Raw genomic sequence first — 14,902 nt, forward strand, 5'->3', positions numbered from 1 at the left:
TTGACCCATTTGAGGTTGGATTCTGGAGGAATCTACCTCGTACCAAATGCCCTGCTTGTATTTTTTGTCGTTTTATTCTTAAGCTTCGACTCTTTTATGATCTACAATATGTGGTGTTACTTTATGTTGATAACGAAACATTACAGAGAACTACATAGACTTTTAGCAAATGGGCACTGGACTAATGGACGAACTCTAAAAGGACACCTTTCCATCATGATCCGTTTCCCATCCCTTCCGCAAGAGCAATGGAGCAGTGTACCGCCATAGCGGCGGTGAATGACCCACCACGTCATCATCCCATTTATGTGTGTGTGTGTGTGTTTAGCAAATCGGAAGAATCGTTCGTCCCCAAATGTATTCCAGATGGATTTGAGCAGAACTGGATCGTGGTGGATCATTCGCATGTCCTTGTGACATATCGCAGCGTACTTTCAGACGTTCCCTTTGCCGAAGGATGTAGTTGAGACGAACTACGTCGGTGGCCATGTTGTCAACGTACTGTCAAGCAGGAGCCGGCACAGTTGGGAGGCACGACCGCACGTTGATGAACCTGGATGATGTATAGGAGGCTTTGACCCATGTGACGTTTCATTACAAAAGGAATCTACCTCGTACCGAATGCCCTGCTTGTATTTTTGACGTTTTATTCTTAACCTTCGACTCTTTTATGACCTATACAACATGTAGTGTTACTTTATGTTGATACTTACTCAAAGATAACAACATTAGTCATCTTGGTCCTCTTGCTGAAACTCGGAAGTGGGGCATGCTCGCATTCCTCTCCCCGTGTAAAATGAAGTTCGGTGCAACAGCTAGACACGCCTTCGTGATGTCCAGAGCATCAGAGGTTCCTGCATGAACGTATAATAAGAACATGGGGTATGGGACCCATCCATATTAGAATATGAATGGGTTGGTTGCATAAACTTCAGCCTTCAGTAGAGCTCCGATAGCTATTCACGCAACATTCTCGATGACTCCCTCACCAAAGTGCTTTCCAAACAATCACAAGGCAAGGGGTAACGCCTGAAGAACACATCTAACACGGCTCACGAGGCAAAGTTGTTATAACACCGCGCTGTAGAAATGGCATCGATCCGGCGAAGAATAGAGCTGGGCTCGCTTCATACATCTTCATACAGAGAGCGCGTTTACCCAGGCGAGCCAAACGGCCTGCATATAGCAGAGAAGAAAAAAGAAGACGCATCCGCGGGAAATGCAAAATCCGTGCAGCTCGAAAATGAATATCACTTTGGGCACAGCTCTCTACGTGTGCGGCTGCTGCTGCTTTTCTTGCAGAAAGGTGATCGGTTTGAAAAATAGTTGTAGCGTTGTGTTCTGACGTTCGCTCCATTTCTGAGAAATATGAGGCTCCATCTTAGACATGTGCATGTTGCGTATGAAGTTTAAAAATGCATAGCTGCTTGGCATCTTTGTTTCAATTTCTGCCCCATGCCGCGAAAGTTTCGTTGTTGGAACGTTCCGTTATCGTTGGACAATGCGTTGGCGTTTGTTGCGTTGGCGGCTACTCGGCTATACAGCATAGGGGCATGCCTTCTTGACTCCCATGGACATCACTAGTGCCTATAGACGACACGCGCCGTCTTTGTGGTGCCTCTCATGCACGAGAAGGGCGTGCTACCACAACAGCATGTTTTTAAAATACTTTATTTATTTATTTATAGATAGTGTAGCCTCGATCGCTACGTGCTTCCGGTCAACGCCATTAAGACCAAACAAGCTGCTGCCTATTCGGCGCGATGTGTCGACGGCAGCAATGTATCGACAACAGCGACAAGGGAAAGAAGACAACGAGAGTTTTTGTTTCTTCCACACGACTCCACAGTTGTGTGACTTCACCTATCTTCCATAATAGGCGCCTTCAATTCGCCAGAAAATGCACGGCGCAGAACCAGGTGCACGATAGGTGCCGCCCTTGTTCAAAGTACACCAGTGCTGTGTATTAAAGGGAACTCTGACCATTAGCAGGAGCCTAAAAAAGAGGCTACCTGTCAATCAAACTTGGCCGCATTTCATTGGTTGCCGTTTCTCATGGGGGCCACCGTGAAACCAACATTTCTCCAAAATGGAGGACGGCGCTTGGAACGGCGAAGCCGAGATTTCGTGACATAATTTTTTTATGAACTACCCCAATATTATTCTGAGAGTATACATGCTCTTGTAATTAGCTCCAAAATCGGCTTCAACTTTCGCTCTGCCACCATTATTTACATTAATGTTTCGTCGCCACCGTTAGGCCTAGTCAAGAACGCGATCTCGAGAAAATAGCATGAAAGACGCCACTGATGCGTAAGATTTTGCATTGTATCATTGAATTGTATTTATACATACATCTTGGGGCATTATTGATTCCATCTACTTCGCGGTTACGTGGTTAAAAGTTCATACCGGCCATGACACCGGCAGCCGTCTGTTACGAAGAAGCGATTCCGCCGCTCTCCTGGCCAATCAGTTCTGCCAGCAACGATTTCTGCAGTTCCGAGTCTTCCCAACATGCCTCTCTCCATGCAGATGGCGTTGATGAAAGTGGGCGCAAAATCCGTCGTTTTGGTCTGTCGATATCCGCTTCAATCGAAATCAATCCAGTTTCTTCAAAATGGTGGCACCCAGTAAATAAGGGTGAGGTATAAGTACTAGTATTAAGTATAAGTAATAATAGGGAACTGTATTTCGACTTGTGATTGTCTAGACTATACACCTCAAAAAGTGGGTGGAGCCTCAGGATCCCATTAAGCGCAGATCACATTAATGGCCAGACTCCCTTTGAATACATGGCACTGATGTACTTCTAATAACCCTCAATCGAATATAAAAGTGTGGCCCTTAGTTCAGTTGTAACAGACGTATACTCTGTGTAGGCGGCGGAAGGAGGGGGGGGGGGTAACAGGGGTTACTGTAGACCGCCTAAATATGTGAAGGGGCTGCAAAGTTCCCATGGAGGTGAGGCGCCAGAGTGCTATATCAGGTGCCGCATGCTAATAAAATGCCATAAACCCTTTGCATGAACCGATCAAATTGCCAGCACAGTCACGGCTTTGCCGAATGATACGGTAGAACTCACGACGACGTCGCCTGAAAGTGTTCACGGGTTCCAGCATGTTTTACACAACTCTCAGTCTCATGTGTGCTAGGTTGGCGACGGGGGGATGGGGATCTAGGTGGGCAATGGAAGGGGGCACCGGTTGGGATCTGGGGTACCCCTGAATTCAGCAAGTTGCGCTGCCCCTGATGAGTAGCAAGTTGTGAGTGACTGCTGCCTTACTAATTGGCTCAACGCGCAAGAACCGGCCTATCTCGACAAAGTAGATTGCCAGTATGTCCCGGAATGATGAAAAGGCATCACCGACAAGAACCGTGCTCCGCAGCAGCCGGACTTACGTCTTCTGTCCCACAGTGTACGGAGCGGTGCATGGCGTCGGCGGAGGTGCACAATTTTCGTGAACTCGTGCTAGAATTCCGCGACACTTTTTCCAATCGAATGGGTCGAGTACACTGCGACGGCTTCACCTCCGGTGAATCGAATGTGGGACCTTGCACCGCTTACACTATAGCTCACAAAATGCAGCTCAATCGAAAACAATGCCTGTCTTCCAGGACTTATGGTTCGTCACGCTTTCTTCAAGGCAGAATCCACGATACCGTGGCAGAAACGGCAACTGGTAGAGGCGATGTCGACGTTCTCCGCGTTCCGTTGCCGCGAGCAGACCGTCCAGCATTCCTTTGCACACGAGTGAGAACTCATACACCGTCAACCATTAGTATTGTGAAGGATCGCTGCCAGGGCGCAGATAAACGCAGTGAGGGAGGACACAGGATTAGTGAAGATATGTGTATTGTATTTGATATGGGAGAAGTTATAAATTGCAAATGATTGAAGCGAAAGGCTCAGGTCGGGAGATGCCGTTATTTCGGACAGAGACTCTGCTTCTACTATAAATAACGACATCAGAGGAGCAGTAGTCCCGTTTATTGCAAATGAAATTGGAGATCATAATCGAACGTGCATTATGTTGCAATTATTGTCTATAATTATCAACCATTCTTCTCCGTTTACGAGACAGTAGAGGATTACTAATTCCGGTCGTCGATTGTCTTTGGAATACATGACAATATAAAAGGTCATGGCATAATTAACGACGTTCTGAAAGGGAACTGAGATGTGTCTCCGTCTCTCAAAGATTACCGCCTTCCTGTAATCGCCAGAGCAATAATCCAGAGTAACTGGGAACCTGCAGCAATTAATTACAACGTTTACATGCGCGCAATATCGCCTTGTTCGAAGCTACTCCAAGTTCGTATTGTAATGCCTGAAATAACTTGGCACGTGTTCACTAAAATGTCAGTTTGAGCTTCTTGCCATCGGAAAATTCGACTAATGAATGAAATCAGTCACTAAGCGATGAACCTCAGCCTTTTCTGTCGGAATTGCCTTCTCAAAAAACACGCCCCTGTAAGACAGTGTGGAAAATCCGTGATGCAACCAGACCTTTGCCTGAGCTTGGAAACTTTAGATTAGAGGCTTCCATAATCGAGATATCTCCCAAACACTGACAAGCTCTGAATAACACGTACCAGGTCAGACAAGCGAAACATGCAACAACAACAACTTTATTTTTGTGATAATGAGAGGAGCGTTCCGTCGCAAGAGGCGACACTGTACAGCATCGCTGGCGGTAATTTGGTGAACGTATAGTGACGATCTTCACGGTGAGGTCGGTGCCCCTACACCCTAACTCCTACGCCCTAAAACCCGAACTGAACCGCATAGCACGCCGTGCGCTAACCATTGCCAACCATTGCACCCTATCATTCGTGGTTGGCAATGTTTGGCAATGGTGGTAATAAGTCGTCGTGGTTGGTTCTGTTTTTGGAGTGTACGATGGCTTACTAGTCGTTACAAAGGGGGATAGGAGAAGCTACCTTACCGATATGGCGAGTCACCTGTCCCATCTACAATGGTTTCAAGTTGTCCCATTAAGGACCATTATGAGAGAAGTGGATCCCCATTTATCCCTAATCTTGCTCAATCGGCTGCCTCGCAACTTTTCGTCCATTATACACAGGCTCCGCCTCGGTGTCACCTTCACCCCTCTCTTTCAATACAGGCTTGGTCGCTCTGATACCATGTTATGCTCCCAGTGTGCCATGCTAGCAGATATCTAGCACGTGGTCGAGGACTGTGTTCTCTTCAGAGTTCAACGAGAAAGGTCGTGAAACCGACTGAAGTCAATCACTGCCGCTCCATTCACTTTGGGGACAGTCTTTGGGCCCTGGACCGACATCCTGCAACACCGTCGTGCCCTGCAGATTTTCCTGGACTTTCTGCAAGACACCGATCTCCTTTATATTCTTTAATCCTGATGTGCTGCCTTGCTACCGTCTCTCCTCTCTCGTCGCCTCATTGTCATTTTACATCTCATGCACACCCGTCGGCATTAGGGTAGTGGGCCACAACCCAGGTGGCGAATTTCCCCATTGATCATCGTCACTGTATTTGTTGTTGTTAGTCGTACAAGTTTATTGTTAAAGCCGACTGGAGAAAGTAGCTTACACCATTGTGCATATGGTTTGTGAGAAACGATACCAATAAAAGATCAAATTAACGACGCAACCTGAATCTGGACAAAAAAGGAGGACAAATCAGTGACACAAAACATAGCTTCGCCAAAATTCCTCCCACGAAGAGCGTACCACAAAAATATTTGTTAACACAACACAACCACAACAAAAAACGAAGTGCAGTGTGTAATTCTCTTCCCATTTCATCGTCATCATGTATCTCTCTCTCTCTCTTCCCATTTTTCGCGACATCGAAAAAAATGACCCCGCTTTTCGAAAGCGCTGTCTCCGACACCAGCAAAGCGAAACCTCGCAATCATCATCCTTCCAACAGCATCTCCTTTACTTACAACAAAACAATGCGGGCCGGACATTTCAGTGAAAGGAACATCGATTTCAAAGAAAGATGGCATCGCTTAAGGAGTTCCGAAAAGTACCGCGCTATCAACCGGGGCGATGCGAACAACCAGTCGGGCCGAAACGCTTCAAAATTATTGTCCTCCTTGTTTGTGTTCAGCGGTTAACGAGGCCATTTTATCAGATGCTGCCTCGCACAGAGACAGTTATATGAAGTCCAAACGACTCTCACGCAGGCCGACAGAAACAGTTATCTTTGTGTGTAAACAAATAGATGACCGCTAGGTGCTGTCACCAAGTTATGGCCCGACAGAAAAGCAAACGACTTTAATGTCCAACTGGACGTAAACAATCGCGTCGTTTCAAACCTGTTCTGTACGAGTCGGAAGCATTTGTACCGAGCTGTGTGTGCAATCACATCGATTAGGAAGACTGGTAGGCGATGGATTTGGAGGAAAGCACCCTTTGTGAACATGATGTTCCGCGGGTAATGATGATGGTAGAGTGATGGCAGTAAATATGTGATTTCGGATACAGATCGTAATGGTGTCTCGACAGGGGAGAGAGAGTGTGTGCGAAAGAGGGGAACATGCCGGGGGTGTGCCCAACTGGAAGGCTCTCGTAATAATAATAATGATAGTGTGTATTGTACGTAAGGTTGCCAGCCTCTATGTCTGGCGACACGTTGCACGTGCCGCAGTGTACAGTCTTAAAAGTTAACTTCAGTTCATAGCACGCTCCTATCCAACCATCGTCCCGAATGAGATCGTTCTGTCTCGTGATTTGTTGAAAATCGAAGGCGTACGCCTGTTTTGTAGTATACATAAGTGGTACAACAAAAGGCGTACGCCTCACGTTTTCAACAAGTTAGGGGCGAGCGCGATGTCATTCGGGATGCCAGGCGTGCTGTGTGATGAAGTTCATTTTTCAGACTGCAGAACTGCGGATAATTTCGACCATCTGGGAATCTTTTGACGTGCGCCGGAAATCTCCGACACACGGAAGGAATGGAAGCAATGTTTACCTCCCCCACGTTGCTACCCACAGAACCATTAACCGCCCATCAACATCCAGCGAACGTCGGATTGTGGATGTTGGGTACGTCTCACCAACGTACACATTTGCTCCCAGTTAATCAAGTTGCTAGTTGCTAATCAAGAGAAAATTATGCGAAATGGACGTCGTAGGACCGCCGATGCGGATCTTCGAGGGACCTGTGGAGGATCTCTATTCCGACCCTATAGGTATCGCGCGGCTATGGAAATATCGTAATTTTAATCATGAGATAAACAGAAGGACGCAAGTGGTGCTCCCAAAATACTTTATTTCTATGTGGACTTTATTTACATGTGCATTCGTACATGCCTGCCGGCACATAAGCAGTACAAATAATGAAAGCACGTGACAAGGTGCCATATCCAGATCATTCCAGTTCATACAGATCGTGATCACCATATCACCACGTTATGAAGACAAGAAAAAAAAAACATCCATGTTACTCGCCGTATAATTAGTTGGCATCTTGCATAAAACCGACGCAACTGTATCTCTGTGTCTTCCGGCCTCTGGAACTCACTGGCCAAGTTCTTCCACCGAGGCACACTGATAAAAACAACAGACATAATCAGGCATCATCGGTCTCTGCCTATGGCGCATACGCATACCAGCGTTTGGCCATACTTCTCGTTTACCTAACATTCTTACCTGTGACGCATAAGACAGTAAATAATTCCAAGACTGCTCATAGAGAAAACACCCCATACTCTCTGGAAGACGCTGAGACGCACGCAGCAATGAATGACCGATGCTAAGCGGTATAGCCCTTTATTCCTGAAAGATCATCAAGAACACAGTGAGTGAACCACAAAAGAAAAGTAGCACGCAATGCTAATATGCCTATGTTACAAGCTCAGCTAGGATCGATTGCATTTTTTTTTTTCACTAGCCGGTGGGCTAAAGCGACTTGAAGAACAAATGAGTCTTAAACGCGAGCGTTAGGAAACAAAGGCACCACGGCCGTTTACCTGCATTTGGGTCGTAGATAGTGGCCCCCGATGGAGAATCCGTTACCTACAAGGCATATGCACCCAACATCAAAAAATTCAAGTTGTACTGGTGCTGTTCGCGTTGAAAATTACCGTGTTACTCCGAGGCATTGCAGACGCCGCCATGTTTCTCCAGCGTCTCCAGCGGCGTTTGAAATCATCCGCACAACGGGCTATGGCATCACATGACTCTCTCTTCTGCGTGTTGCGCAAAAAACAAGCCTTCTGCGCAGATTTCTCCTTTGGCGGCGACGCAGTCAGAGGCTCTTGAGGATCTGGAGCACATTCTTCTTCATTGCCCTCACTACGAACCTTCCCGAACCACACTCTCCGAGTCTCTTCGTCAGCTGGACTCTCGCCCTTTCTACCGAAATGGCTTGGTCCCTGGCCCAATCCAGCCCAGCAACGCTCTGCGCTCACAGCTCTTCTGACATTTCTGGACACCATCGGACTTCGATCGTTATTGTGAAGGGGCTCGTTATTTTATTCCCCCCATTCCACCCAGCAATGGGGTAGAGTATCGCCTGTTGCGATGAAACTCCCCACTCACCAAGGCCGAAAATAAAGTTGTTGTTGTTGTTCAGAGGAGAACGCAGAGAAGAGCGAGCTGGGGTGTGAAGAGCGAAAAGGAGTGCTCAAACGGCTCTTTGTGGACACACTGCGGATGAGGTGCGCACGGTGTCCACAGGTTAATATACGTGGGACGTCTGCTGATGTATACTCATTGGAGCATCCCATCTAACGCGTCCTGGAGGCGTTCAATCGATGTTCACTTTAGGCTGCGGATGCTCGGACCCTTGTCGGCTGTCCAGGGGCTGTTTCAGTGACCTGTACCTAGCAAGTCTAGTTCTGTAGGGCAGTGCCTCTTGTTAAGCAGCTTGCACGGTGGTTGCCTAGTTGTTGCGCGAGGCGTAACTCTGTACTTTAGCAAGATGTGTGAAAGCCTTGAGCCCTGGAGCCCAAGTCCTTCCCTTCCTTCTGAAGACGAAGAACCGTGCGACTTCAGAGTACAGACAAAGTTCTCGGCCTGAGCATTTGACTTCGGATGGTATGGGGGTGTTAGGACATGCCTGATTCCTAAAGCGGTGCATGACGTCCTTGAATGCCGTGCTAACGAACTGCGGACCATTATCGGTCACAAGCAGAACTGGAAGGCCTTGAGCTGAAAATGGCTTGGAAGGCTTCGAACGTTGATGCAGCTTTTGTACAATTCATAGCCTGCACTTATTGTCATTTACTGTAGCCGTCCACCACTGCAAGGTAGCTCCTCCCCTCAAATTCCGTGGAACCCGCGTGCATCCTGCACCACGTTTTTTGTAGACTGGAATTGATGCAGAGGAACCGGGGCACTTGGTCCGAAATAGCAGCGGGTGGTAGTGATGGTGGTGGTGCTGGTGGTGAAAGGGCACATGCTTGACACGAGGCACAAGCTAGCTCGATGTCGTTGTCCATTCCGGGCCGCCAGACGTACGACCCAATGCTCGCAGGGGACCATTTCCAACGTACATCATTCCTCAAGAGTCTATTCAGAGGCGCGCACGTGTCCGCGAGAGCCCTAATGTATCGGCCGTAGTATTGAACAAGGCCTATAGGAAGGCCCGGAGCTCTGCCACGTTCTTCGGTTCGGGCACGTTGACAACTGCCAACACCTTGTACGCGGTGAAGGTAGAATACCTTCTGTTTCTTGAGAAGGAAACCACGTTCGCACAGAGGCTGGAGGACTTGTTCAAGGTGCAACAGATGCTGGGCGTCCGTTCTCCGGTCACAATGATGTCATTCAGGTATAGCACGCGACGCCGTTCAGACCAGCGGTGACTTGTTCCACGGTCCGTTGGGAGATCGCTGGATCTCAGGGAATCCCGGAAGGCGTCTTGTTGAACCGGAACAAGACTTTATGTGTGTTCACTACGGGGGCCTCCTTGACCTCTTCATCCAATTGCAGCTGTAAATAGGCTTCCGAAAGGTCGTGCTTGGTGAATTTCTTTCCGCCGTTCAACCTGGTGAAAAGCTCTTCGGGATGAGGCAAGGAGTATTGGGCAACACCCAGCTGATGACGTATGTCGTGACACTGACGTCGCCGCAAACGCGTACCGCCTCGTTCGGCATAGGTAGAACGACGATAGGCGTAGCACACTGGAAACTTCCACTGGGATTAGAACCCTAATGTTCAGTTATCTCCGTTGTTCCTCGAGGCCTTTTTCGACTCCGTCAGCTCCTCGGCGATCATGTTCTTCTGTGTTTCTTGCACCCAGCGACTCGCGATTTCACATCCAGTTTCTTTCTTGCGTAAAAATTAGCGCCATCCAACTTTTGCGAAATAGCGTTTTCACTCCGTGACAGATGCCCTAGATTCCCTTGCCTGCCGCCATGTACGAGCTTAACCTGCAAGACATACCATTTCAAAAGACACTGCTACAACAGTGTGTCAGTGTGAGTTATAGGCATCAAAATATATAACGCACGCCTTGCACAAAGCGCGGGTGGGCACGGTCTCACTGGATTACAGTATGTCCCCCAAGTGCTATGGCGCTCGAAACAACAAGAGGGTCGTCACTGCGCATGTCCAGAACACGGTGTTCTCGCAATGACGAATTTATCTGATGAGCAGTTACGTTAACTGCTCACCAGATATTTGCTTGGTATCGGAGCTTCCGTGAGGATAAAATCTGATATGCTAAGGTGCAGCGAAGTATTTCTCGTGGTGGTTCCATATTTGCACAAAATACCCGAAAAGACCGAATGGGGCCTGGGCCCCAACCTTGAACTCGCACACTACAGGCGTTATCGTTAACTTTAAAGTTGGCGCGCCCCAAACGTTACTGGGTGGCACGTGAAAACCGTGTAGATTGGCCCGTAAAGGAAACTGGAGTAGATTTACACGTAGGGTGATAAGACAAGATTTCAAATTGGCCCATTTTCCTCGGAACGCACAGCGCATGAGCTCTCTATGCTACTACCACTTTCCCGTTCCTGGAGTTCAGTGAGTGAAGCTACGCTTCCTTTTATTCAGCACTAAAAATGTTGGGAAAGGAACCAGGAACGATAACGAACAGCTTTAAAGCAGCACTCAAGAGGGACGATAATTTTTTTTCCCCGTTGCGGCGTGTTCTGCAACGAATAGAATGACCTCCCGCGAAAGAACGGTGAGCGCGGGTGACCCACAGAGCACTCGCAAGGCTCTCTTACGCACACCTTTAAAAAAAATGCTCTTCTCGTGCAAAGAGCGCATCGGCGAATGAGAAGACGTCGTGACGTATCATGGGCTCCTGCACGACACCAGTGACGTACAGCTGCACAGCTGAAGCACCTGCACCCCTCGTCATCGATTGCGTTTCACCGCCGCGCAAAGCATGCTGGTGGGCACTATCAGCTTTATCGGCCTATCAGGCGACGCGGTTTTCCCGCTTCTTGCTCACCACAGCAAAATATAATCTCCAACCGATCTTCTCTTGACGTCACATGTTTGTAAACAGAGGGTCGTCTATAAGCGGCGCATGAGCTGAGTAGAAAACAGCAAAGCAGAAAGGCACAGAGTCGTTTCTACGTCATGCGAGAAGCGTGTCTGTGGTCCGCGGCTGCTTTCTCGTACTGTTTTTTTTTTGGAAATTCGATGGCATAGTGGCAATACACCGCAAAGCGAAAATATTTTGCATGGTAACTCCTGGTGGACAGGTTCATAGATGAGGCGGCGTTTCGAGTCATGTTAAATATCACCTGATCGCTCTTATTTAATGCAGAATGGCGGCAGCGTAAGAACCTTCTTTTTCTTCAAAACAGTGGCACATAGCTCATTTGTCTGGCATGGAATGGCACGGCGAGAAAGAGAGTCATGCTGCATACAACAAACGAACACTCAAACTTCGTACAGACAGAAGCAGCAGAAACCGGGCTCGAAATCCAATACCCCTGTCACACGGCAAATTGAAGGTCATTCCCAATTAATGACATTCGCGCTGAATGACATTCGTTTTGTGCCACACGGTTAAATCAAATGGCAATACATGCGAATGATATTCGCCTAGCGAATGAGTTCAGGAAACTTTCATTCGATTTTCCCTCTCGTAACTACAGCGTACCCTCGGAGTAGAGAGGTGTCAAAAACAACAACTATAAACCGCTCGAAGAAATGAAAGACGAACGAAAAGTTGTACTCCAATATTTTATCACAAATTTGATAGCTTTTGACACGAAGGAAGGAAGGTTAAACACTGTTTTTAAGAGAACTATACCTGATTTATACATTTTTTTTCTAACAGTGTACCCTCGTTCCCAGTCGCCACGTTGCCAAGTGCGGTGCAGATGGGCTTCTTAGTTGTCCAAGCAGCACAATGTACTGAAAGTCGAGTGCAATAGGGGTGGACAGTATGTGTCTTATGAACTTTCTTTGGTTTCACGAGTCTGTTCAAGGCCTTCCACCTACCCATCCACCCCTATTGCACTCGACTTTCAGTACATTGTGCAGCCTGGGTGTCTTTGCATGTGGTACTTAGCGAATTAAAGGGGTTGGGACACTTTCATAGATGTGGTTCATTACATCACAGGGCGCGTTGTACTGCACGCCAGAATACTGAAGGAAAAAGAATTATTCTTCTACGTGTCGTACTTAGCGCGATACAAGCCTCGAACACACTCCGGAGCAAAGCGCCGACGTCAGAGAGCTCAGCATTTCGTCCATTCCTATTGGCAACCGTAAGTACGTGACGTATCGTGCGCTGCCTCACTGGCGGCGGTGAGGGCTATGATGTCAGAGCCGCATGAGTTTCAGTATTCGCGGTGCCCATTTTCTCCGCTTCTATTACTCTTTTCGATGTGAAACTTTCAATGCAGGTTGCCATTGGTCCAAAGGACCGTCGCTTACGTTTACCTGGGATAACGTAGGATGACCTGTCTCAACCTTTTTGTGTTTGAAAAGGCAACTATTTTATGAAATAATCTAATGTTTCGCTAGTTTCGAGCAAAAGAAATTAAAATATAACAAACCTACCTGTATAATGCTTCATATGTTCGGCCCTGGTGTCTTAATTATCGACACTGACATCGTTTGCGAATGACATTCTGTTTCTTCGTGTAGCTCGATGTAAGACAAACGAATGACATTCGGTGCGATTCTCATTCGCTGGGAATGCCATTCGGTTTGCCGTATGACAGGGGTATAAGACGGATACTCAAAAAGCGAAGAGACGTAGGACGCTGGAACGAAATATACGAAAACGAAACCGCGGCGCCTCCTCACGTGCATTTGTTTCAGCCAGAAGCAGACCACATTCGAGAGGACGCCACTCCTCAGGAAAATGGTGCATCGCGCGTGAACTTGTAGTGACTCACGACGAAATGACGCATTTGACGCCGGTTACACGGTAGGAGAAAATGTGAAACGGAAAGGTGAAAATAAGCAGGTCCCTCGAGTAGTCCCTGAACAAACCATCGGCGTTCGATGCTCAATAACCACTTTTTTTATTTTTTTTTTGTTTAGAAAAGTCTCGCAACGATTCCAAAGTCTTTCGCACACACACACACACACAAAAAAAAAAAAACCCCTCAAGAATAGATCAAGGTTCGCAGAAATAGACAGCTCGCAACGATAAGCTTACGTAAGAGATATTCGCCACACCGAGTGAAGCTAATTACATCTTAGAGAGAAACATGCACAACGCCATCGTTAGCTCAGTACTTATGCATCGTTTACCAAGAGTTCCAGTGCTCGAAAAATTATAATGCTTCCTTTGAAGCGTACTTCTCTCACTTGAAACACGCTTGGGCTCAAAATAAGCGTTTCTGAAGTTGCTCGCTGAGCCTAATCGGATTATGCCGTAACGTTTCCTGAGCTTGTTCGAGAACGGGAAGAGAATTAGCGCCAGATCGAAGTCTCCAATCTTCAACTCACAGGGGATGAATGAAAATAATCTCAGTATATTTTCATTGATTTGTTGTTTTTCTATGCTTGTGTGTTTGTCTTTACATGAGGTATCTACGCCTTCGTTTTTTTTTTTTTTTTCTTTCTCGACCGCAAAATCTCGAGGATTTGTTTGAACAGCCCATGCAGAGTAGTAACGCCATTGAGAAACTGATATCTGCTTTCTACAGGTAGCTCTTTTTTTTTTTAAATTCCGTGTTAGCACCGCAAATCAACTCTGGCTACGAGCGGCGTACAGACGTGGCCAGATGGAGAGAGGACAGCAGGAAGGAGTGGGGGACAGTGGGGTTAGTGTGCGTCTTGGGCCGACTTCAACATGTAGCTCTGCATTGTCAACAAAGTAGTAAGTGGTTTCGTCATTGGGCTAATAACTCTCCCGCTCATCCTCGCTAAATGTATTGGCTGTTGTTGGGGCGGGTGGGTAAGCGTGGCAGTGTTAATATTCAATATAATGCGGCATAATAATGCGGCACAGTGGATATGCGAAATTTTTACAATATTTTGTTACTTTCGTTTGCTATTTCTTCCGTGGATGTGTTGCAAGATTTCAGTGCTTTCAATTCTACGCACCAAACCCATTGAAACCCATTTATACTTGTAAATATAATCCTCGATGAAATATACCATGAACCTCATAAATTTGTAATAAATAAAAACTTTCAATAAACTCAATGCATGATTATTGCAGGGCGATTGAAATGTGACAGCACCATTACGTCACATTCCCCCCTAATAAACCCACGTGTCTCAAACTTTTCTTTTCTTTTTTATTTAGGTGCGCTCTTTATATACAGCGTACTTTTTATTGTGTACAATATTTTTTACAAGAAGCGTGATGAGAGCAGCATAGATGTTAGGCAGTTTTAGCAAACCCTTGGTACGGTTATCGTGTCTATCGGAACCAATCGCATTAGTGTGTGGCACAGAATCTTATCCACCGATTGGTTCCGGTTGATAGGGTCCGATGACGCAAGCCACGTTATCAACGGTTCGCTGAAACTCT

This window comes from Ornithodoros turicata, chromosome 3 (genome assembly GCF_037126465.1).
Source record: "Ornithodoros turicata isolate Travis chromosome 3, ASM3712646v1, whole genome shotgun sequence".
Lineage (NCBI taxonomy): Eukaryota > Metazoa > Arthropoda > Arachnida > Ixodida > Argasidae > Ornithodoros > Ornithodoros turicata.